This window comes from Dromaius novaehollandiae, chromosome 4 (genome assembly GCF_036370855.1).
Source record: "Dromaius novaehollandiae isolate bDroNov1 chromosome 4, bDroNov1.hap1, whole genome shotgun sequence".
Classification (NCBI taxonomy): Eukaryota; Metazoa; Chordata; class Aves; order Casuariiformes; family Dromaiidae; genus Dromaius; species Dromaius novaehollandiae.
The window spans coordinates 87277463-87301914 of NC_088101.1; the positions used below are offsets into that span (position 1 = coordinate 87277463).

At 46.3% G+C, this 24452-nt stretch overlaps 1 long non-coding RNA gene across 3 annotated transcripts in view; it reads right to left on the reverse strand.

Annotated features, from left to right (window-relative positions):
• Positions 1-24452, reverse strand: part of LOC112989009 (uncharacterized) — a 74931-nt gene that overhangs the window by 32826 nt on the left and 17653 nt on the right. For all 3 annotated transcript variants that reach the window (XR_010389175.1, XR_003260689.2, XR_010389174.1), the window contains exon 3: positions 11385-11734. This is a non-coding gene — a long non-coding RNA (uncharacterized LOC112989009). The remainder of the gene's footprint in view (positions 1-11384; positions 11735-24452) is intronic.

The following is a 24452-nucleotide window of genomic DNA, read 5'->3' on the forward strand; positions in this document are numbered from 1 at the left end:
TTAGAGGTGCCAGTGCAGCAGGGACGGCCTGGGGCTACTGAGCTGCGTGCAGCTCCTGAGCAGGACGATACAGCCCCCGGGCTGAGCCCGCTGCGAGACTATCCGTGGTGCAAGGTTCCTGGGGGGTCACTGGTGTCCCTGGTTTATGGGTTCACCCCGGCACCCAACTGCATGTCCCGTCCCATGGAGCAGTGGGACTTGGAGGAGGTTGTTTCCCACTTGGAATGACTCCAAGAGCCTGGCCAGGCTCAGGGAGGTGCCTTGCAGCTCTCACGGCCACGAGGAGCGAGGCCATCCCCGCCGCAGCCAGAGTCATCCTGCAAAGATGCCGCTCACCAACCACGGTCCCGGCCACCGCTTTCCTTCCCCAGGCAGTGTGGCTGTGTGCCAAAAGTGATGGAAAACTTCCTGCGCTTCTGAAGAGTTCGGCTTAACAGGTCCACGAAGGAGAACGTAGAGGCCATACCCCTAATTTCCCTGAACCGCTTTTGGGGCCATAGCCACACTCCAGCTAGGGTGGCGTTACGTGTTCCTCTTTCTTCCTCTCTTTTTTCGAGTGAGGTCACCAGCTGCTCCCTTCCAGTCTGACTTGTCTTGCCCTGCACAGACGTTGATGTGGTTGCGGAAATTGAAGGCGTGATAGATGACAGAGTTGAAAGAAAACACAGAGGGCGCTGGGTTTGCCTATTTATAGCGGGCAGTTCAGAGCCTGCCACTTAAATATACATTCCTGATAAGTGAACAATCTCTGGCAGGGCATAAAAATAGCTCTGTGGCTCCAACCATAATTACACGGTCATGGTTCAGTAACCTGGCCCGTATCAAATAGACTACAACTGTCACTGATGGGAAAGGACAGAAGCAGTGAGGAGGAGGACAATTTAAAGTTCAGTGTAAAATATAGTGTTTTAAATGCTAAATATATGACTAGAAAGCTGCAAGGACTGGGCTCAGGATAGCTGCAAGAAGAAGTCATCTTGACTTTGGGGCAGGCAGAGGCAGAAAGTCTGGATGCTTTATGTCCTGCTCAGAGCCAGAAAACCTGTTTTTCTCCCTCACAGATAATACTGAATTTTCTTGACCTCTTCTTGGACATATGATCTAGGGACATCTCATGGACGAATCAAGTGCATCTTCTTATAGCCTCTGATTGGAAAGAATGGAAGGGGAAAGTCAAGCCAGGTCGGCCCCAAGGTCCAATCAACCCAACATCCTGCCTCTGACAGCTGTAAAACACCAGCGGTTTTTAAGGGTGGTGTAGGATATCCGCAGAAGAGAGACGTGGGAATATCAGCCCTCCATCTTAATCCTTATACTTAGAAACTCGTTTAAACTCTGAAACATGCTATGTTTTTTATTATTGTTATTCCTTGAAAAAAACACTCCTTTCTTTTTTCTTTTTTTTTTCAGCATTAGCCATAATAACCTTTGCAAAACTCTTGGCCTCGGCAATGTCCTGTGGCGATAAGACTGACAATCTCATTATAATCCACTCCTGAGCTGTGTTCAGCCTATATGTAAACAGGTGTATCTTCTGTTGGTGCCAAGATGCTCACATCTGCATATTCCCATTGACAGGAACCGCAGCCGTTCATTAACATCACAGCAGGCCTGGGCTGAGATTGGGTCCCCACGTTGCACTAGGCAACTGCACTCTGAAGGGGAAAAAATGGTTGGAGAACTGACTTGCTCATGACCTCCAGTTTCTCCCAGCAGTAGACTCTGCCTTTTCCCTTTGGAGTAAATACAGTAAGTCCTTGCACATATTATATTGTACCCTCCCCTGCCCTAAACATCTTTCAGGAATCATATAAATAGAGCTGAACTTTCCATACAGCAGAAAGATGTCCAAGGTGAACTCTTTTTTTCCATGGCACCATAATCCAGAATTCAGGCAAGGGTAAGGCTTTGTAGCTAATGCCAAAAACAGAGACAAGAGTCCCGGATTCTGTTTAAAATTGACTAACTTTGGGATTTTCAGAATGGAGTGGGATTAATCACACAAACTGTTGCTGTCTAACAGTTAGGTGTTGATCTGACCTACTGGTCTAGGCCCCTCTATCATCATAGGCAGAGCTCAACCTGTCAGAGGGTAATTTATCTCTCCTGTCTCAGACTCCAGCCTTTGGATGGATGAATTACCCAGCGAAGCTGTCTCTTTCTCTCGTAGAAAGCCTGGATGATTTAGGCAAGATGAATAACTCTTAGGTGGCTTGAAGCAAGATGAAACAAATCCCTCCCTTGCTCCCTCTGGCTTGCAAATGTGCTGGCAATCTGGTTAGTCTAGGGATAGGTGACTAAATCAGCATGCAATCCAAGATTCCCCAGTGCATAAATAGCCTGCTTCACCCAAGGGACAGGCAGGCCAGAGAGGCAAATTTTGAGATCACCCCAGAGCAGGGAACAGAGCCCAAATGTTCCATCTCTTACCCTGTTTCTGCTGGAAAAAGAAAAAGGTCTGAGACTGGTTCATGGCTATGTTTTGCTGAATGGGTTCAAAAACAAACATTTCCCACCAAAACACCCCCAGCCATTTGGAAGCAGTCATCGTTCCTTCTCAAAACCTGCAGAATGAACCCAGCTTCAAAACGTCCCTCAAAGACATCCTCACCATTGGTAGGCCTGGGCTGAACTAACCTGCTGTCCAAAACACTCATGAGGGGAAAAAAAAATCAGTTTCAACAGCAAAATATCAGGAAAAGAAATCATGGCCCAGAGAAGGCAAGTGACTTTCTTGAAACAGAGAAAGTCATCTTGTACCTAGGCAGATATTTCTGCTATTTAGGCATGCTATCTCCCCATGGCCATAGTTCCTGTCCTCCTGGAGTGCTCTGGGGACACATACATTAATAATTCACTGCGGAGCTCAGGTACTGTAGCAGTAAAAGCCATGTAAGAATAAGAAAAAAAGAAGAAAAGCGTTTCAAAGACCCATTTATTCCTAATACCCAAGCCAACTGCCAGATGAACAGAAGCCTTGACAACGAATGGAGAGAATTAAAGAAAACCTTTCTTTCTTTCCCTAGGGAACTGCCACAGGAGCTGGATGAGCTGTGCACACACTGCTTGTTATTGCAGTATCTCATAGCTTCTCATCCATCGTTGTTAACGCCCGCACAGACTTGCTGAAACATATAAATGTTTCTCAGCGAAGTGTTATAAATGAAACAGAAGGGAGAGCTGAGCTCCACTTGGTGCTCTTTCAAACCACAGCATCTTGAGTGGCAGCGGGTAGCGTCTTAGATGGCAGATCATTAGACCACATTGTTTCTATTAATCACTTGATTCCACAGAAAATGTTGCAGGCCTCTTCGCCTGCTTCCAAACTGTGCTTTAACACAGATCTTTGGAAAGTCTAGATTTGGGAGGTGTCTGGTAGGAGGCAGCTTCTCTTTTCCTTCCCAAAAGAGTTCCAGAGCTAGAAGAATACTCCACATTGCACACATCATTGCTTATTTTACAGCAGCAGGTAGAAGTTCCCAATGAATCTTAAACCACTCTCTCTGCCCCCCTCAGCCACCTTTCTTTAAAATTATTTTTTTAGAGCAATGTGCGTTTAGTAAGAGAATATCACTTACCTTGAAAGCCAAAGTTTAAATCTAGGAGGTCTTACCTTTCTGCTGATGGGGAACCAAGACAACTAGATAGGTGTATACAGTTTTTAAAAGATTTTAACACCTGCAAAGAAAGCCAGGCCTCCCAAAGCACAGACCTGTTGGAAAATCCCAATAATAATGAATCTGAACTCAGATCTGGGGCTAGACCATTCACATAGGCTCAGCTGGCACAAACCATGGCACTTCAGTGGACTATGAGGGAGCTTTATCCTTTGGCCCATGTTTCAGCTTGTGATAGACCAGTCCTCTGCAATGCAACAGTTCCTCCATCTCCCACCCCTCCTGGAGGCCACAGGGCAGACTGTGAATATCACATCTTGTGTCCACGCATGGGTGTATGGATGTGAGTTATCCAAATGGTGCCAAAAGCTGTTCGCGTCCCTGTCCTCACCCAGAATCCTAGCAAAGTGAAGATGTCCTACAGCAACCACTGCCAACAGGCCCTGCTTTCAGAAGCCCGTCTTGTATCTCCTCTAAAGTAATCTGCTCTTGTGCCAACACATCAAGAAGGGAGCCAGCACTCTGGCATGTGCTGTGCAGAAGACAAGACCTTGCTGACCACTACTGCAGTATCTAGTCTTCCACTTTGCCCTAAAATGACTGTTTCCCCAACACAAACAGTGTAACTGTGGGTGAGTTTTGGACTTGTGTTTTGACTCTGAGTCACTCCTGTTAGCAGAAAAAGTGGCTGCCTTAACTGACATCTGCCCAAACCTCAGCATCTCTGAGCTCTCCCTGGGGTCTCTGAACCTGCACATGAAAAGTGCTATAGCAGAATTACATATTCTAAGAGTTTAAAAATCCAGGGAGCTCAGCTGATGCTAGGAAACACTGTCAGGCAATGCTTTCAGAGCCAACATTTGACCAGCCGCTCAGTTTATTAAAGGAAAAGCCTCTTGTACTCTACTACATCCTGTCTGAAATAAGTGCTGTTCCGGATGCGCTGCACTACAAAGTCCTCGCTTACCAATTACCCGGCTCCGCGGCCCTTTGCCTCACCCTGAAGACACCGCGCACGCTGTGTGCAGCCACACGTACACGTCTGGCATAGGCACTTGTCTACCCAGGCCATCGCTCCAGCACTGCCACCTCTTGGCAAATCCTGCAGGATCTTGCTACCGCTGAACCCGCGTGGCAGAAAGCTATTTAAAGACGGGGAAAAGAAAAGCACCAGTGTTGCAACCAGAAAGAAGCCAGTAAACCATTTTTCCTCCAGAACCTGGCGGTGCAAGCCCCAGGCTCTGCCACCTCCGAGGAAAGCCGTTATTTCCACAATCGCTGTCCTGGCCCTCCTCCATGTCCCCCCTGAGCATGCAGTTCCTCCTGGACTCCCGGGTCCCTGCATAAAGGCTCTTCTGCTCATTAACTCCAGTTTGCCAGCTCCTCTTCAGGGTTGCATTGACGACATCGGCACCGGGGAATGTGTTTGTGTTTGTTTTGACTTTTGCCCTGAGCCACCACAAATCCTCAGGGCCAGATTTCAACTCGACACTCCGTTCTGGGGAAGGCAGCTTGTCATCAAGGCCTTTATTCTGTGGGAGGGGAAGCTTGTACTTAGCGTCAGCCCGGGGAGGAGGAGGAGGGAGAGGGGGCGGAAAGGGACGAGCATTCATTTTGCTGTCCAACTTGGGGCCCTTTGCTCCGTCTTTGGCCTCCTCCACTCCAGGTTCTTGCTGGATGTGTCTCCTCTCTGCCCTCCCCACCGGAGCCAGCGTTAGAGCTGCTGGAGGCCTTGCCCAAGTCCCCCACCTACGGAGGAAACCACAGCTCCTTGCCCTGCCCCACGTCTATGGACGAGGACAAGACCCTCCTCCGAGGCTTCTTGCTGTGCCCAGCCTGGGAGCAGCCATCAGGAGCACTGGGTTGGTCTGTTTCGCATTAAACTGGATTTTATTCTTATTGATTAGCTGGATAAACACATAGACATTTTAACAATGATTTTTTTTTTCTTCCATGCTGCCAAAGCCACTGGGAGATTTTTCAATCTGCCAACTCCCACGCCAGATGCGAAGCGTGGTGCTCATGCAGCCTGACCTCCTGCACGGCCAGTGTATTCCCGTGCAGGGACACCAGGGTCCAGCCCAACACGATGGAGCTGAAGTGTGGCTTCACTCTGCAAAGCAAATGTGCACCACGGTGCCAAGCATTTCTTGCCGTCCCTGTGAGCTCACTTAGTCTGTAGCAAATAAAAGCAAAGGGGAGGGAACGAAGATTTGGTTGGTGGTGTTTTTTTCTCCCTTGATATCTGGTGGCACCCTCTTGAACTGCCATCCGAAAGTTAAACCAGGGAGGCTTCTCAGCCCACGTAACCAGGAGGACACCAGCGAAGCAGGCTGCCCTTGGTGACCCAGCTCCACCGTCTGCAACCCGGGGGCTGCGCTCTTCCTTTTAGCAGGGTTGCAGTTGTCTAACAAAGAACAGAACTTGGCCTTGGACCCTTCCTTGTTTCTAGATTGCCACTTTGTCTGCACGCAGTAGAGGGCTCTTTAATCTAGCAGAAAACAGAATAACAAGATCCAGTGGCTGGAAACTGAAGCCAGACGAATTCAGTCTGGAATAAAGCACACTTCTTTCCCTTTTAATATGATAATTAACTACAGGAACAACTTACCTAAAGGTGGGGTAGGATCTCCCTTTGAAATTGAGATGGGATGGCTTTCTAAAAGACATGCTTTAACTCCCTTGTGAATTAAGGTGCAGGAACTCCCGGGCAGGCAGGGGGAGATCAGAAATCTGATTTTGTCTTACATTCTGTGAATCTACCATTTGCTACAGAAGTTGGATCCTTTTCCCCTCTGAAAGGCAGTGCTTTCAGTGATTAATGCACAGCATGTTTCCTTTAGTCTATCAGTCCATTGCAGCTTTTCCTCTCCATTTTCTAAGCCTTTTCCTGATAGATACTGGACACCATCATTGACTTCGGCACTAGCTTAATATGCTTTTCAACACGCTGCTCTTTTTCTCCTCCTGTTTTTATTTTGGAGCAACTGTGTTACATTTGTCTCCATGAAGAACTAAGTATTCCCTGATCCCTTTTTCTGTTGGACCCTCCAGAGCATCCATCAGCACTGACGGAAGTGCTTTGGTTCATCGTGTAAGGGTGCATGCAATGACGTATCTGCCACATTTACCTACAGATTTCTTTTTGGCAGAACTGCCAACTTCCACATAAGTCCTAGCCACAGGATTTTGGTGCCTTTATTTAATTTTGCAGGCTTGCTAGGAATCCCTCGACAACTGCAGACACGCTGGGATTTCACAAGGCTGCAAGAGGTGGCAGCTAGCTTTTTATCCTTAGCAAGGATATCCATACATTAATTTGAGGCCATTCTTTAGCCCCAGGGTATTGCAAATCTGAAATCAAACCCCAATTCCTTCTCCAACTACATTAGGTCTCAACAAAGCCAGAGGCAGGAGCAGCAGATGTGTTTCTAAGACATTTCCACATCATCTCCGTTACTAGTCTTGAACCTGCCTTGTTCCAGAGGCTGGCTCATACATCTCCACAGCGCTGAGGAAGCCAAACCATGGTGCTGGTAAAGCTTTGTGTGCTCCCAGCCGCAGCTCCACGTGTCCATGCTGCTGCGGAGAGGTAGCCTGCAGCTCCAGCTGCCAATATTCACAGGATTTAAGAGCTGTTTAAAGACTGGATTCAGGCTGCCCGCAGATCACATCTGCCATTTCAGTAGTAAATATCACAGCTTTTCTAGGGATGGCCTCAGGCTGTCTCATCTGTCTGGGGATGCTGGCTGCTACCTGGTAGGGGCCAGGCAGATTAAAAGGCCTGTTCCCACGCTTAGAGACTATTCACCCCTTTCACCAAGTGAAAATCCTTATGTGAGTGAACAGATCTATTTTCCTGACCTACAGACACAAGAACACTAGTTTTGATATTTCTGGGCTCAGCAATATCTGATGGTCTGTAGTAGGTATCCTCATGTTGGCATTTTATTGAGAAAAAAGAAAAATGCACTACTTCCTGTATTGTCAAGGGACAGGGACCTGCTTTCTCAACATCCAAGCAGATAGTAGGCGAGAAAACAGCCCAAGAGGCTGCAGCCAGAGTCAATACATACAGTGCCAGGCCACGCATCGCCAGATGACACCACTATGCAAACCGATCCGCTGCACCCAGTGCCTTGAGTCCAAGGATGGGAGAGAATCTGCAACTCTGGGTTGAGTAGGAAAAGCAGGAAACAGGGCCCAGATGACTGACTCTTTTATCAGGCACAAGATTCAGCTGAACTGCAAGGTTCACACTGACATTTTGCTCAAGGGCTGAATCTTGGGGAAGCCCAAGACTCGTTACAAAAGGTTTTAGCCCACCAAGGTCTTCTGCAGCCTCCCCAGTGCCCTGCTCTCCCAGAGGCCCTCTCCTCCTCCTCATTCCCCTCCCTGAACCCAGAGCTGGCCACACATTGTATGATGAATCACAGCCAAAGCGAGGCCTTGGCTGAGGACATGCCGAGGAACCCATGCCAGCTGGGAACCCAGCAAGCAGGGAGACGGGAGCTGCAGAGGGTCCCATAGGCAGGAGCTGAGATGGAAGCCATTTCACACCATGAGCCGTCTCCCCAGTCCAGCCCAAAAGTAGGACAAGCTGTTGGATGGAAGTGGGAATCTCACAGGCTTAGGCCAGCCAGTCTCAAGATGCCATGAGAACAGCCTTTCCTGGCATAGATTTCAGTGTTTCCAGCCAGAACGGGGAAGCACAGAGACATGAAAAACAGCGGAGGAAGAGGAGAGAAGGAGGTGAACGTCTTGGAGCACCCACAAAGGGGGGTCAGTGCAGGACAGGACGTGGGCTGAAGCATTGGGACACTTCTCAATGTCCCACCTCCCTGTCAGCCAGCACCCAAGAGACAGTGAGGACGTGCAGACAGAATCCCAGCGCCCTGCTCAGCAGCGAGCACGGCTCAGCTTTGATGAAGGTGGTTTGCGCTGAGAGCCAGCTCTCAACCGCAGGTTCTAGCTGTGAGGAGCCTTCCTCCTTCCTCCCTGTAACGTTCCACTTGCATCTTCACATCCTCGCGCCCGCGGCGGCTGCCACCCAAACCACAGCTTAATTTGACGTGTCAACATGCCCCGCAGAGGCACATCCGGCTGATGGAAGAGTTTATATAAAGAAATGTTCCTGCTATAAATGCCTTTGGATGGAATGAAATTGTAAGACGGAAGGCCATGTTGTCCTTTTTGAGGAGAGCCTTGCTTCTGTCATCTCACTGCAGAAACCATTCCAGCACGATGCTTTCTGATCTTCACCCTACCACTGCTTTCATCCAGTACTCCCAGATCTTTTTAGCAGACGTGCTGTTGTGTTGGCTAAGAACTGTCCACAGTTGGCCCCATAATGTGTCACCTAGAGATGTCGGGTGCTTTGGGCTGTTCAGAATGCCTCTCCAAGGTGGCACACCCCTCACAGGGACACATGCCGCCCAGGACATCCATAGTTTCCAACTCTTAGCATTCAGCCAAGAAAGGTCCAAGTATCCACTGTTTATGGTTACTGAATCTAGCAACACAACAGAGGCAAGGCGGCTGCAGCTCCATGTTCCCAGGTCCAGCCAGTAGCAAGGCTGGCCATGTATTCCCAATAGGAATAGGCACACGTATACATAAGACGTATATATACATGTATACATACACATGCAGCCAGCCACGCAGATCAACACAGACAGGAAACATTGCTCACATAAACAGCACCAACAGCCTCACCATGTTCTCCTTGCTGGCTGGTCAGGATGAAAGCCCACTAATGGAAAAAATATATATATATATTTATATATACACATACACATATATGCAATATAGATCCCTCTGGTCACTGGTTTTACCACTCAGTCCATCCAGTAGCTGGCCCCTGGATTCCATGGTCTCCTGGTTGCCTGATGCAGACACTCAAATGCAAGTCTCTCTGCTAACTGACCCAAACTTACGACCTTGCTAGCAGCCGAGCCTCCAGGCCTTAGGGACTCTCCCACAGCCGGCCTGGACCACCTAGTCTCTCCAGTAGCCAGTTTGCAGATCCTCTGGTCTCACCAGTATCCAGCCCAGACTTACGGCCACTTCAATGTCTGTCTCCCAGGCCTTGTGTCCTACTTGCTGGTCTGGCTTGGTATTTACTAGCAGTCCCACACTGACACACTCGCCCACAATACGCACTCACACCAGTCCCTCCAGGTGCTGGCACCACAAGTGCACGGGCCTGCACGACCTGGGGTCCAGCTCCAGCCCCCACCATGGGTCATCCTCTCTCTGTGCTCTTTCGTATTCGTGGAGATGAGCCTTTAATCACATAACCTAATGCACACAGCCCCTTCTTTGCCAGGAAAACCCTGCTTTCCTGCAGCTCCCAGAGGACCCAAACCTGGGAACGCAGCCCATGTGCCGGCTGCCTTCTGCACATCGCGCAGGCAGCTTCCACGCGCCAAGGGCTCAGCCGGCACTGGGAGCAGGCACTGCACGGCACCGCAGCCCGGCTCTACCGGGGCACAGCTAGGCAGCAGACAAATCCTCGGAAGGAAAATTTCTCCTGATATTACCTCGATTCCTTAACAGATTACTAGCACTTACTGTTCTTCACTGTCTTCTCTCGCCTCTCTCTCCCTGGTATAGATTTTACAAGTACATGCATAATCTCCTCCCTGCCATGGCATCTCTCAATTTTCAGCATCTTATGCTGCCACGCCCTTCTGATACCTTCTCTGCTACTTAGGTGTTTTACCAGGGTATTGCTCCAGTTCCTGTGGCTGTAATCACCAGGGTTATCAATGGCTATTAATTACCTTTTTTATTATTATTATTAATAATGATAGGAGCCCCTGATTACTTGTACCACAGCTGAGTTACAACAGACTCATGAACATCTTTTTGGCAGGGTAGAAAAGGGTTGTTGAAACGGGGAGCTAATCCGAGGTCTAATCACTCTACAGCAAGAGTTGAGCGTAGAGGGAGGCAGTGGCCTGAGTCTTCTTTCTCTGATCAAGGTACAAATTCCAGAGCAGCTCCCTGGACACCAGCAGGGAATGAGGCATGGAGCGCACCAGGCTCAGCACAGCGCAGAATTTGTGCGCCTTGGGGTCACAGCGCTTTTCCCTTTTCCCAGCGCCGAGGCGGCGTGCCCTAGAAGCCACCGCGCAGAAAGCGGTTAATATCGCCTCAAATGGACTACACCAATTTGCTCATACTCGGAGCATATTCTTTTTCACTAAAGCCTTTCTGTGGTTTTGGCTGGGTGCCGCGGCCTGCCCCGAGTACAGAAGCTGGCAGGGCCGGCGTGTGCGTAGACGCACAATTGAAACGTTACCAGTGCGAGACTGCTGGAGCAGCCCGCGGATGACAGAAAAGCGCTTGTGAATTTATTGGCTAATTAGGAGACAGGCACGCTGGAAAGTGATGTGGGAGGTGGCGTCGGTGACTCAATGGGTGGCAGGTTTCCACGTCCTCCTGGACGCGTCCTCGCCGTACGAGAGGGCACTGCACTGGCAGAGCCTTAGGCTGCCGGAGGTGAAGACAGAAAAAGGCATTGTCCCAGCTCAGGCATTAAGGAGGCTCTGGCATGCCTGTGTTTTGCTTTGTTTTTCTTTCCAGGGGAGAGGTGTTAACCTCCTTCTCCTGACTGTTCTCCCACCGGGGTAAAATGCTCTGCCTTTACCTCTCCCCCTCCTCTTGCAGCGGTTCCGCTTCACCAAGCGCGTTGTACTTCCCGACGCAAAACTGCACCACCACCGTCACCCCATCCGCCAAGGTGCTCACAGCTGAACATACCTGGTTGCGTAGCTGCCGCTTGAGAACTCGGGTCTCTCTTCCCCAGCGCAAACACCCCAGGTCCCACGGTGAACATCCCACATGCAGAGGGACTTACTAGTTGACGGATGCATAAACGATTCTGGTTTGCCATCAGAAGCCGAAAACCATTCTCAGCTCAAACCTGTGCGTTTTGGTTCAGACAGGCAGCTGCAGTGCCCTATGGGAGCTGTAGTCCCCCCATGAGAGTCTGGTTCCTCAGCCAAGATGCCACTGCCCAAGAGGCCCCGTGGTCACAGCAGTCCTCTGACGTTCTTCGTTCTTCAGTGACTCAAAGGGAGGGGAGATGCAGAGTAGCTAGCGCTCACCTCCTAGAAGAAAGAAAAGGGGACGAGCCATTCAAATGACAAATCTTATTGGGCACAGAATGGCATTTCTGATGGGAAAGTTCAGGATTCAGACAAGGTTTTGATTGCTGGGTTTTTGCTTTTTTTTTTTTTTTTTTTTTTTTTTTGGAATGAAACAACTTAAGTTTCAACTAAAATGGCTCAATCTGGGCTGAAAACACAAAGGATTTTTTTTTCCCCTAGAAATATTCATTTTGCAATTTCAGGGGTCACTTTGCTGCCAGAACGCTAGTTCTGGGCCTGAAATCTGTGCTTCTCACTCTCCAAACACTTCTAGCTATAGGCTGTTAAAAGGAACAAAGCCATTACAGTGGCAATTCAGTGACAAGCTCCAAGGAGGCTGTGAATAATACAACTCTTCATATTAAAGCTGTGAAATTGGCATCGAGAAGGTGGAACTGACTTGCTCGCAGTAAGTTTCTCCATCAGGTCCTTTCCGTGATGCACAAAGCATTAAGCAAGTCCAGGAATGATTTCTCTAGTCTTTGGCTAGTCTCAATACTGGCCAGGAACATGGAGAGAAAGTCTTAATTGCTTGTGTTTGCGATTCAAAATACTGTTTCAAGAATTTCTCTAAAGTAAAAGATCAGGAATGTTGTTAACATTTGCTCCCATTTAACATGCTTGTTTAGGATCTACCCCTACAAACTGACACAGCTTTCCTGGGAGGCAAGGCAGCACTATGACTCCTAAAGGGCTGGTGGACAACGAGGCTTAGTGGCCTGACAACAGTCACATCAGAAAGGTTGTGGATGCGCAGGGGCTTCAGACTGACTCATAGCAAATGTCCTGGCCCATGGACCATTCTTCCTTCTCATGGTTAAAGAACACATATAGACACATGCCAAATCATCACTGCTACCTTAAAATGCCTTGTTTCTTTAAAAAAATGGGGTAGGCCAGGCAGGTAAAACAGGCGAGTTGCTTACCATAGAAGCAAGGGAAACCAAAGCAGCGTTGAGTTCAGATCAGTCAGCAACCCCAACATGCCTGTTTGCCTAATAGTGATCCAAGAAGTGACTTCTAAGCCTCCTGTCTTGGCTCTGGAAGTCCAGGCAAGAACAACCACAGCGCACCTACAAAAGCAATTATCTAGCATGTTGGAAGAAAGGAGGATGTGATCGATGCATGAGTGGGGAGGCAACTTCCAGGAACACACAGCTCCCACAGGTCTCACACCAAAGTGAAGGCGTCCTTTTTTGATGAGGCTCCATGTTCACATGAAGGAATAGACCTGCCTGCTTATTACAACAGGAAAGACCCCAGAGCACTAACCTGATAGAGTCCAGCTCCCAAAGTGTTTGATTTCATGGTCAACTGCCAGCACTGGTCAAACCTCTTCATAGAATAACGTAGGTCAAAAGGAATCTCAGAAAGTCATTCAGTCCAACCTCCTGCTTGAAGCAACACCGAATTCAGATCAGGTTGCTCAAGACTGTTGTCCAGTCCAGCCTTGAAAATCTCCAAGGAGAAAGAGATCTGGGCCCCTGCTCCTGTATTTAACTGTCTTTATGTAAGGAAAAAGTGTTTCCCCATGAAGTCAGAATTTCCCCTAGTTGAATTTATGACTGTTGCCTCTCATTGTCCTGCCATGCACCTCCATAACAGGCCTGGCTCTGTCTTCTTCATGACCTCCTGATAGGCTCTGGAAGGTGGCTATGAGGTCTCCCTGAAGCTGCCTCTTCTCCAGGCTGAATAAGTCCTGCTCCCTCAGCCTCTTTTCATGGGGCAAGTACTGCAGATCTTGACCATCTCAGTGGCCTCTGCTGAACTCACTCCAATTACTGGTGTCTTTCTTGTACTGGGGAGCCAAAACTGGATGCAGCATCCAGATGTCATCTAACAAATGCTGCACAGAAGAGGGTAATCATTTCCCTCAAGCTGCTGGCTGTGCTGCTGTTAGCACTGTCCAGGATGCTGTTGGCCCTCTTTGCTGCCAGGGCACACCACTGGGCTGTGTTTAGGCTATTTTCCACGAGGACACGCGGGTACTTTTCAGGAAAGCTGCTCTCTAGGGAGGCAGTTCCCAACCCAAGTTTTCCCACAGTTGACTCTTTTATAAGATCTCTCTCCCTTCCTTGTTCCCTAGTGATGAATAACACATGAACTTCTACACCACAGCTACATTCCTCAGTTGAAATGTTTATAAACACAACTTATCATGTCTCTCTCATATTTGTTTGCTAAAAACTGGCCAAAGCTATGTAACTTTGCCACCTCTGTCCCAAATCCAGTCACTGAAATCAGGCAGGAGTAGAAAAAATAGGCAAAAATTCATAAGCGGGCAGAAAGACAGATACAAAGCACAGTCATCTAAACTTGATTTCTTGAGGAAGGCAAGCCTATAATTCAATCCTAATGCCACCCCCTGGGAACAGAGCAGATGTGCACTAGATATTGGCTAACTGGGGTTTTAACACATGGGATCATCTAGAAGAGCATGTTCACTGCAGAACAAGGTGTGGCACGAGATACCTCTCTAAGCTCTGGTAGTGCATTACTGCTCAGCAGAGGAGGCCCAGTTAGATCTGAAGCACGCAGTATTTTCAGCTCTTGCTTTGAAACACCTTCCTCCCTTTGGGCACGTCTCCAACTGGTGCAAACAGTCATGGCTGTATCACAGACCTACAGCAAACATAGATGCTTCAGAAGATCTCCCTCTCTCCTGATGAAGGACTGAGACTCCATATATCACGGAGCAGACCACAGCAGCTATGGAGTCCTGGGATGAGAGCTCGGCCTCACACCGCACGTATATATGTAATTTACAGGGTAACAGCGCCTGTTGCCCAGAACACAGAAGGGCCTTACGCACTGCTGGTTCAGAAGTGCTTCTGTTTCTGATATTTTTCCTTTCCTGACTGCAGGGAAATTTGTCTCTCAGCCAAGCCATCTTAGAGAGCAAGAGAGTGGCAGAGGCAGGAAAAAGGCGGATTTGGCATCGCACTTTCGAGACTGTTCATTTTAGGTAGGACGCAGACATTGGATAACTTTCGTGGAGACTTGACATATCATTCAATTTCCTCTTTCTCCCCCTGAATCTGAATGCTGCATGGAGAAAGACTAAAATTCAGGCAAAGGCTGGTGGGTAAAACGTCTCGTTTCAGAAAGTAAAGGGCAAGGACAGCTCTTTGGTACATTCAGAACTCTCAGTCTCCCCTAATTATTCCTGATTTAAATTGTACTGAGACACACCCTGAGCCATAAAATACAACCCTCAGGAGGTGGAATAGCAGCCCCTTTCTGACAAGCATCTGGAAGGTAGAAGAGGTTGTGTCAAATTCTGGGCCCTTGAACTGCACAAGCTGGAATAAATATGTTCAAAAGGATAGTTCTCGGAATGGAAAATCGTGGGAAATTAAAGAAAAAATACTGCTTGGATCTAAATTCTCATGAAGCTTAAGAGGTTTTCATCAGTACAAATCTGAGTGCTGTGAGATCCTGGGTAAAGTCACCCACCTGGCAAGAACAGCTTTTTCATTAAATACAGTTTGGAAGGGGGAAAACTATCATCTCCAAGGTCATGTAAGGGACTTCTAATTAATGCTGATGGAGAATTTAAAGGAGTAGTGTCTCCTAGCCAAAGCACATGATTCAGTCTCGCTTCGAACAACTGAAAACTTGTGGAATCTACATTTGAAATTTTCCACTCCACATTTCCTCAGCATCTACAAATGCTGAGAGTAGTCTTTTGTGACAGACCTGCCTACAGCATCAGGGCTTGGCTAAGTCCCCTCTTATGATCTCTGGCATCTTCATGAAGGTGCCTTCTCAAGGAAGAAAATGGAAGGAGGAGAGGGGTCTCCAGAAGACCCAGAGTCTGTTGCTGCTCCTTTATGCCCTTGGACAAAGCACACAGGGTAGGTCCACTTGTGTATTGTCTTGCAAACAGTGGCACTGCTGAAGGGGTAGAGCCTCCAGTGCAACCCAGATCCACCTGCACCCCATTGTGCCCGGGTAGAGGTATTCCTGCAGAACAGGAATCCTGGGAAGCAGTGCACCAAGCAGAGGGATCATCAGCCAGGTGAAGGGAAACCTGAAGGAGACCACTGACAGGGTGAGAAGGAAGGAGGAAAGGCATGAGCATATTAGTTTCAGTGCATCAGAAGATGTGGGTATGAATCCAAGACCCAGGCATCAGGAGAGCAGTCATGGATTTTGGGCCTGCTGTCACATTATCAAGCGACACCCACATGCAGACCAGAAACTAGCAAAGAGAGAGAAAAACAAGTTTACCTTTGCATGAGAAAAGTTCCCAGAGAGAGACAAGATCCCTCTTTTTTTTTTTTTTTTTGGGGGGGGGGGGTGGCGTAGAGGAGGTTGCAAATTCTTTTTCATACAGCAGCATGGCTTAGGGAAGGGGTTGCAATCATCTTCCCTCCAATAACTCAGATCCAGGGCATAACCATCCTCATTCTACAAGAGATGTGAAAAACATTGGATGACTCATAATCCAGGAACACCCACTTCTTTCTACCAAAGACAAACAGAAGCCAAGGTGGAGACATCACTATCGAAATCATCTGTACTTAATAGATCTCCATGTCCTTTCATCTGTGCTTGTCCCATCTGCAAAATCAGAGTAACGCCACTGTCCTGGAGCAGTCCTTCATCCTCCCAGGGGCTTGTGAAACACTTGGATATCACAGCAGATGCAAAGATTTTTTTTGTCTTTTGTCTTCTCCAGAAAAAGCAAGGCTATGAAGACACGGAATCTGGTTTAAAGGACAAGCACTAAGATGGAGAAGAGCAACACTAACTAGAGAGTGATATTTGCACAGGAACAAGTAGGGGGTAAAATGTCCATTAGTCATTTTAATCGAAGAGTTACTAGCAAATGACCAGTCACCGAGACAAGAGGCTCTGAAGCAGCGTTAAATAGCAGAAAAGGGACAAAAATACTTCAGAGTTATAACAGGGCTGGACTATTTCACTAACATGCAACCCAGCATCCTTCAATGACCAGGACCTGGACTCAGTGACTGCAGAGCTCTTTCAGCTTTGATTTACAAGAGTGAGGGCCAGGTACAGAAGTGAGACCAATCAATTCTTTAGCCTATGATTTTTCCTTGTTTTAACCCAAACTTTGTCTGGGATTGGAGTGCAAGGGGCCAAATGAAGATACTGGACACAGCTGTCCTGGCATGCTTATGCCAGATGGAAGCTGGTGATGCCAGATAACCTCTCAAACACACTGTTTCCAAGTACATGCACATCCTTTATAGGTAGCTGAACTTTGGGATGGCAGTTTGACCAAAATTGTGATATTTTTGAAGTGCATTGATGGCTGTTAGCTAATATTTTGCATAGGAAAACTTTTATAAAAAAGTCTGGAAATAAAAGAAACCCAAGAACTTATATTTTCAGTCCTCCCTCTGATCACATTATTCTCAGAAGCTTGGAGGAGTTTCAGTCAGTAAATGAATTAGCAGGTGACCAGTCACAGCTACCATAACTTGTTCTTTAGTCTAGTGCAATAGTTTACTGCAAATATTTTATTTAAAGCCCAACAGCAGTGAAATTCTCCATACTTAAATCACACCCTAGTCCTCTCAGTTGTTCACAAGCTATCAGTTTTCAAGTATTCCCTATGTGATATTAGCCTCTAATTTGAGTAGCTACTCAAATTGAGTAGCTACAAAACTGCTCAAGCTTTCTTTGGAAGAATCTGGACAGAAAAGGCAATACTTCACTCGCATCTTAGTAAAACCAGGGTAAGATTTCACATAGACAAAGGAAGGGCTTCTTTTCTGATCTTATACCTGTCCTGATAACAAACAATCAAAGGCTTGCTAAACATAAAAGCTTCCAAAATTTCACAAATAAAACAAACCAGCTCTTGCAGCTAACCTGGGCAGGTGATGGAGGTAAAGAGTGCACATGTGAGGGCTCTGCTATCTCCCTCTATTTAACAAAAGCAGATTGCGTGTTGCTGCTCTATTGCACCTCACAGCAGATTAACTAGGACATAAGCAAATTGAAAAGGTTTTTTATTGTTTTTTGGGGGGGTTGTTTTTGTTTTAAGTCTTCTTGAAACATTATCAGACAGTGGAACTAATTACCGCACGTTGTGGAAGGCAAGAGTATAGGGAGATACAGAAATAAACTGGATGCTGGGTACAAGTTAAAAGAATATCAAGACTGAATAGAAATGCTAAAAGCTGTAGGGACTTAATTGCTTTTTTAGAGGAATTTTGGATAGTATGCAAATCTCTGAAACCATCCTCTATCAGTATTATTCATGACTTACAAATTAACCTGCAGTGGTCCTATGGTTAGGTTCCTTGCATTGCCATTTGAAGCGTTTGTTTCAGACCACCAGGGCAGACAGCAGAGGGGCTGGCAGTGGAGCCTTGGACTAGCCTGCAACCATCAGTCCTCTACGATGGGAAAATTCAGAGATCGTCTCCACAGAGCATGTGATGAAGATGGGATTGGGCTCCCAGGCCCCAGCGCTCGCATCTCTGGGAACGGTATTAGCTTTGGCTCATTGACATTGCATTCATGACTTTCCAAGTCCTCCTACCCACCTCTTCCTTCAGGGACAACCCCACCCCAGCAATGTCTTTTACTGCCGCCTGGCCCAGCAAGTGACAGAGTGAGTGAAAATCCAGGAGGGAGGAAGCACTGGAGCCGAAGGCATCTCCTGAACCAGAGCAGACATTGCTGACTCAAGAACCCGTGAACAGACACTGACAGCAGCCAAAGCTGGAAGTGCTTGCGGCACTTCCCAACCCAGCCCAAGACGCTGAATAACCCAGAGAAAGGAGGGAAAGATGGATTAAAAAAAGGAGTGGGGGTGGGGGGATAGCTCACCTCTCAGCATGAACTAATATAGCTTGGACGTGGCACGTGATGAGGGGCTGCTAGGAAGCTATTTTGTGTTCCCCTCCCTACAGCATCCTTTTTGCCCCAGTATTTCCAACAGGCTTGTTGGCAACTGCTCCTGTGCATTGCAGACACTTAATAGCCCCTGAGAAACAGCCAGTCCTAGGAGGGGGAACAGCATCAAGGAAACCATCCCGTGACACAAAGCAGAAGCCCCTCAGGTCTACAAGGAAGTGGACAGCCAGGGGTAACAATTAGCTCTCTCCCCTGTATGCCACATTGTATTGAAGAAAGTGCCTTGTATTTATTCTGCAATATTCACCTCACCTAACCTCCAACCCTCAGTGTCCGGCATCCAAACTAAACTCATCATCTGGGCTTCCTCTGTCTGGACAGTGGGAGCAATATATCCAGACGGTTGTTCGTCCCATCCTGAGACAGATGCTTAAGTCATTTGAAATAACTGTGCCTTGAGGTATGGCAGGAGGGCATGACAGGGGCAGCCCATACAACTGACTCATCCCAAATTGCGTTACCTCTGCACTACAAACCTTGTGTAGCCTATACCCTTAAGACATTGTGGCAATGCCAAAATATTACTCGCTTTGACTAGACATGTCATTTGTAAGTAGCAGTTAATTTAGATAAAAGTAGGCAAGACCGAACCCATCAGCATGACCAAGCTTTGTCTTTTTTCTACTGTGTTAATAGCAACAACTTTTAAAGCTAAGTAGGTATTTCCACAAGAGCAAAGAAAATCAGATGAAATTTGCTTCTCCTGCAAGCCTGTCATTAGCTTTCTCACCAGAGAAGCAGCATCTGAGATGGCCAACACAGAAAACTCAAAGGCCGAAGGGAAGTTGAAACATGGCTATTATATTCTTTGCCATTCCCCAGAGCATCTTTCTTCCTGGTTGCCTTTTAACAAAGGTCTTTCAATTGCATATTGTGGGCAATAAGCAATGTACCTTTTAGAAAGACAGCACACTCGATTCAGACTTTGTCATTAATGGGGTTTGTCACATGCCTGCTTGAAAATCTTCATTCTTCTCTTGTTACAAAATATTTTACTTATACACCCATATGCCACACTTCATACCTCTGTTTCACCTCTGCAGGTAGGATTCATCTGAGGAAACAGTGATGCAGACACACATACATCTGGATTTAGTTTTTAGAATACTGCAAAGAGAAGCACTTTTGCGTGTCACTAATCTTTCTAGATTAAAGGTCTAAAATAAGTCAGGACACCACAGATCCTCCTCAATATCTCTAAAACTGGGAGGGACAAATCCTATCCTGCGACTCTAATTTAAATTAGTCTGGAACAGATTAAGTCAACCTCCTCCCATTTAGTACAAGTTCATCAATGAGCAATATGGCTTTGTTGTATTTCTGGACCTTCCCCAAACAGTCCAGTATAAGGATCACTTGCTCCAAAACATCCCTGTTTTTGATTTTGCAGGGGAAGAGGATTGACTGATATTTACAAAACCAAACCAAGCTCATTTTGCCCATTTTGCTTTCCGCAGGCCCAGTGGTTCTGCTGAAATAGCCATCCTCACAACACCCTGCTGGTGGGAAAGGACGACTGAGCAAAAAAAGTTAATTGAACTTTTTTGAACCACAGAAAACATTCACAGGATGATGTCACTTTATGGCTCTAATCTGCGTGCCAGTCCTTCAATCATCTCTAAGGGCTCAAATACATCAACAGTTTTGCTTGGTATTTGGCAAAGAAGGGAACAGATCATGAAGCTGTGTGAGAAAGATGCATACAGGGTTGTAGAAACTTCAAGCATCCAAGTACCATCCAAGAGTCACTCCATCCATTCACAGAGCTACTTCTGGCATTGCTGGTGGTCTCCGAGAAGGGATACCTCCTTCTTGCCAGAAGGACCCAGAATTATTTTTTTTTTTTTTTTAGACATGTTTCCTATATGGACAAGGTGGCTTTAAAAGTCTCCTAGCTCCTCCCTCTGTTAGCTACCTTCTAGGTGTCTCCTGCTGAACATTGCTTTTAGGTGTTAAATTCATATCTAATCCCATATCAGCACTTATTTGGTGTTGAGGTGCTGTGGAAGAAAGCTTTCAATTAACATTCATTTTCAGCATCTACTAGCTCAGAGGTGATGGGATACACTTTTCTTCTCAAATCTATGAATCAGAATGGATTTTGAGGGTCATGGAATTACAGATGGTTACCAATGTCAGCTGCCACAGAAAACAGGATTTCCACTAATGCAGGAAAAGAGGCTGCCAAGGGTGGAGCAGAAACAGGTATCTTGTTTAGAAGGAAGAAATGAAACAGCCACAGGATCCACGCTGAGCTTAGCAGGACAGTGCAGGGAGACAGAGGAGAAAGAAACCACTCCTGTAAGTGCATGGGACAGTGGTACATTGAGAGCTGACTGGGCGGAGGAAAAACAAAAAACCACAAACAAACCACCTAGCCCTAAATCCTGCTCACTCTTAATGAGCTGCAAGTCTGGACCAATCCCATCAACTTCATATCTAGAAGACATTAGATTATTCCCGATTTGGTCTTGCACGCTGTCACTGGGCGTTGAATTAACCCACCCTGTACATTTAAGGACAAAGCACGTTGTCCATATCATGCAGCTGTACTTGCTTAGAGTCTTCAATTTAGCATGATTTAAAAATCCCTCTCCTCGGGGAGCCCCATCTGTGTATCTTTTCAGTGACTGTTTACTGCCTAATTCCTCTGCCTCATTTTTTTCCCCTTGCCACTGAGAAAACAAAAAAGAAAAAGGGAAGAGAAAAATGGGCCTTACAAGCCAGCAGCAGTGGCATGAAAAATGGAAGTGGTCGTCATTGATTTTTCACAGTTGTTACTCAAAGGCCAGGATTACAAGTTCACAGGGAGGCCACTGGCAGTAACCCCAGTCTGCAGTTAATGTGTTCCATCCAGAAACTCCCTTACAAAAGCCATCCAGTTTCTATGAATCTCAGTAGTGATAAGTTGAAGCTACCCCAGCAGATAATGGGAAAAATATGTTGAAAATACAATGCACCTGTCTGATTATACCAAAGCATTACCAAAAGAAAAGGGATGCAAAATGTGTGGATGCATAACCACTTACTGGATCAAACCCTCATACCCCAGAAAGCTCTGACCTTGGTATCACTGGCCTTTCAGGAAAGAATTAGGGTCATTTCTGGTATGATTACTTCCCCATCAAGAGTAAAGAGATGCTTTCATCTGGAATGTAGGAAGAGCTGAGACAACAGCATTTTTCCCCTCCCCCCCTCAGTGGATGGTGCTGAAAACTAAATTTAGATTTTGACTGCACTCATCACCCAAAACTGAGCATGTTTTGTATTAGAATTCTCAAACATTTGCAAGGTGAAAAGAAAAAAGTAAAAATAAAGAGAATACCTAGTGACCTGGTTTGGAAAGCTGCAGCGAATAAGATTTCCATCAACTCTTTGCAGCAACTCTCTGGTTTAAAAATCAGACCAAATAGACCTATTGTATCACCCCTTCCATCTCTTCGCTAATGTAGATTCTTTCCCTCAACTATATTGTCCATTCTAGTACTAAAACCTGCAGCTTTCACTCCCCCTCGAGGACAATTCCAAGCCAAAAAGATTTCACTGATGGTCTAAGTGATCATCTTAGTCTCATCCTAGTACCTCATCATTATAAACTCATTAGACCACATTAAGCAATGCATTACTCTCCACACTGTTGACGTCTTCACTGTTGTTAAACGATTATCACATCCCAGCTTTAGCCGGGACCTTCTCTCCAGCTAACATTAATCACAGGACCCAGAACAGATGAGCCTGTGCAGGATGATGTACTTTAAATCCTTCCTCTTAAAATAAGTCTTGCCAGCTCTTTGGTCATCTCTGCTTCTCTAAACTCTCTCCAATTTGTCCATGTGTTTCTGGGCGCAGGTTGCTCAGAGGTAAACACAGCAAGTGTGATTTACTAAAATATTCACCCCTTTTAGGCCAAGGTAACTTCAAGGTGCCAAACCCTCCCCAGGAGGCAAAGGACCAGATGCAACATCTGGTTTCTCCAAGCAGGTCCCAGCTCCCATCACCTCACTCAGCTGGACCAAAGTGGAGTAGTAAGACACATGCCCCAGCATCACGCAGCAAGCCAGCACTTATAGCAGCTTATGAGGGATGGTGTGTCACAAAAATGGGACTTTTCTTGTTCAACTTGTTACTGCCTCCTTGACTTAGTTCCAGCTTTCATGGCTTTGTAGCAAGACGCATTTGCAAAGAGCAGTAGGCTGGAGGAACACAATCTTTGGTGAGACTAGTGCAACATGTATTAAGTAGTAAGAGAGCAAAAGAGGTCATATTGCCTTCATCCTGCGATGAATTTTGGACCCACTGACAAGTTATGTGTACTCATGGGTGTATGCAGGTATATCATGGTGCACCACTAACAGAGGGAAAGCCTGTAAGCATCAGCTGCAACTTTATAGGGATTCATGTACAAACTGATATAACCTCTGCCCAGCCCGAAATATTCATTTCATTTCACTTCACTCGGCCAGACAGCTGCAGACAGCAGATTTTCACTTTGGTGGCTAAGAGTACCAGTGATCATCTCAGGTTAGCTCAAAATACTGTGCTCTTTTCAGGTTATTTTGCCCTACTTTTTTTTTTTTAAATCTGAAAAAGTCACTTGTCCATGAAAAAGATAATGGTCAACTTTTTGAAGTTTTCCTCCCCTCCCATCTTTGATTTTCATATGAAAATCACTCTACTCTGTTCCAAACAACATTTTTCAGGATGAATTTAACTCTCACCAGAAACATTACAAGCTCTGTTCTTCTCAAGTTGTGGTTTTAGGCAACCTTGAAAATATTTAAATATGTAATTATTATAATTTACAGTTCCCTCAAATACCCCCTAGACAGCAATTGCTAGAGAGAAACAATGCCCTTTTACCTTTTGCTTACTATTCCCCAGCCCCTCTGTAAGAGCTAGGGAGAACAGCATACTAGACAGCATAAATCATGATATTTAACAGGTTTCTGGACCACAAGTCTTCTTAAATCTGCACAACTGTATCATATTAATTACATATAATATCACATATTGTGTATTAGATAAGTGCCTATTAGATAACAGTGTACACGTAAACTGCCTATTTTTAGTAGAACTTGAAGTAAGAATGGAAGCCAACAGCACCAACATTAAACTTACGCCTGAAGAATGCTTTTGCATGCATACTATTCTGATTAAAAACAAAAAACAGCACCAGATAAGTGATCTCTCTCCTACAATAACTGCAATCGAGAAGTGATTATGCCATATGCGCATGCTTCCAGTGTGATCTCAGCAGGGAATTTGCTCTTGATCTAATGTTACTCAATACTTTTATCACTGATCTAAGAGAAAATATGAAGCAATGTGTTAAAGTCTAAAGATGACAATGATGTAGTGGAAAAATATGTATTTTTTCTTCTGGCACTCTCCACTGAAACTATATAAATGAGTGTCAATAAGCCATTTAATATCTGGTATTTGTGGCTAAGACAGCAGGTCCCATTTCCTTCTTACGGGCAGCTCCGTTGCGCAAGTGCCATTGAATTGTCCTTTTAACATAGTCAAATAAGGGGGTATATGAAATTAATACTAATTGGGCTAGAAGAGGACCTCAAGGGGTTCATGGCCACCCCAAATTAGAAACAAATAGACTAAACCTGTGTCAATACAAGGTACCTTAGTATTCAAGCCCCAAAGGACTCTGCTAAGCTCACTCCAGAAGTCTCTGGCAGACAGGGAGATGAACCTGGGTCACATCAAGCCCCGACCGTCTGCCCTAACTAGTGGCTGGCTTTGCTCTTGCAGGGCTGCAATTCCA